We start from the raw sequence: 1915 nt of genomic DNA on the forward strand, positions 1-1915 counted from the left end.
AAGGGAACCCTCTTGCACTGTTGGTGGGAATGTAAGTTGATACAGCCACCATGGAGACCAGTATGGAGCTTCCCTAAAAAACTACAAATAGAACTACCGTACGACCCAGCAATCCCACTACTTGGCATATACCCTGAGAAAACCATAATTCAAAAAGAGTCATGTACCAAAATGTTCATTGCAGCTCTGTTTACAATAGCCAGGACATGGAAGCAACCTAAGTGTCCATCAACAGATGAATGGATAAAGAAGATGTGGCACATATATACAATGGAATATTACTCAGCCATAAAAAGAAACAAAAGACCTACTAGAGAATGGACTTGAGGACATGGGGAGGGGGAAGTGTAAGATGGGACAAAGTGAGAGAGTTGCATGGAAATATATACAGTACCAAATATAAAATAGATAGCTAGTGGGAAGCAGCTTTGAGATACTGAGGGGTAGAGTTTCAGTAGCACTTTGACTTTGCTTTGGGGGCTCCCTGGGCTAGACATGTACATTAAAGCCATGAGACAGAACGATACTGACCAGGGATAGTTTGGAGACCAAAAAGGGTAGCAGACTTAGAACAGAGCCAGGAGGAAAATCAATGTTCGAGGACTGGGCAAAGAACAAAGTCACAAATGCATGTGAGAAAAGAGCATGCAAAGTCTTAGGAAGAAAACAAGAAAAGTTTGTTTGGCAGAGATTTTTATCTGAGCATCAGTCTGCTTCCTCTTCTTTCTAGACTATTTTTCCCAGCCTACCAGGATGTTTGGTCTTACCATATGATTAAGCTCTGATTAATGGAATGGGAGCAAAAGTGTTGAAGGTCACTTTCAAAGCTGATGCATAAAAATCTCCCATAATGATCTCTCTTCACCATCCAGTGGCTCAATGTCAACACCCAGAGGAAGCCAGAAACGCTCCTCAACCCCTGAGGGAAAACACTATTGGATTTTACAGAGTGAGAAATAAACTTCTTTCGTGTTAAGCCACCCATATTTAGGGGTATATCTACTGCAGCAGAAGCATTGCCTTCACTCCTACAGTGTGGAATCATAGAAGCCAAGGAAAGAGGCCATTTCAAAAAGGAGGGGATATTCAACAAAGTCAACTGACAGCTGAGAAATCAAGTAAGTTAAATACTGGAAAGAGACTCTCAGATTTAGCAACAAATAGGTCCTGAGTGACCTCTATGTATCAATATTTGCAACTGAAGATTTTAGAATAAACCTAAATATATCTAGCATCTTGTTTTGAGGTTGTTTCTGCACTCATAAAGCAATTCAACTATTTTGACAAACTTTGTGTATCGGGCGTTTTCAATGTCATTTTTCAGTCAAATAAGATTTCTGAGATTGGTTACATGATTGGATTTTGATTTATTGACTTGGTCCTCAGTTTTGACTGAGCAATTATTTAACTTTGACTCAGTTTGAATGAAAAAACAAAGCCTGTTCAAAGTGTCAGAGAAAAATGTGAGATTTATACTAATCAATCAATCAATCAATCAACGAACCAATGGCTGTTTTGCCTGTTTGAAACAATTACACCTACTGTGAACTCTTTGAATTTTCTAAATCAGTGATTTAAACCTAAATTTTATACCCACTAAACCTTAGTGTGCATAATAGTCATGAAGACTTAGTTAAAAATGTAGAGGCCCAGAACCCCACATCCAAATATTCTAATTCAGCAAATATTGGGTCTTGGGTCCAAGAATTCACCTTTTTTTTTCACCTTTTTTTTTTGACAAGCACCTCGGGTGATTCTGATAGGAGTGGTCCTCAGCCCACACTTTGCTAAACACTGATCTGCATCTACTGGAATGCTTTAAAATTCAAATTTGTTCTCAAAAGAGGAACTACACCTAAGCTGGAGGAGTTGGCATCAGAAACAAAATTTGAAAAAAAAAAAAAAATCAAAAAAG

The 1915-nt window shown here is 38.4% G+C and overlaps 1 protein-coding gene across 1 annotated transcript in view; it reads right to left on the reverse strand.

Annotated features, from left to right (window-relative positions):
* Positions 1 to 1915, reverse strand: part of LOC114486793 (uncharacterized) — an 11327-nt gene that overhangs the window by 1231 nt on the left and 8181 nt on the right. The gene's annotated exons all lie outside the window — the stretch shown is intronic.

The sequence above is a fragment of the Physeter macrocephalus genome, chromosome 8 (genome assembly GCF_002837175.3).
Source record: "Physeter macrocephalus isolate SW-GA chromosome 8, ASM283717v5, whole genome shotgun sequence".
NCBI lineage: Eukaryota > Metazoa > Chordata > Mammalia > Artiodactyla > Physeteridae > Physeter > Physeter macrocephalus.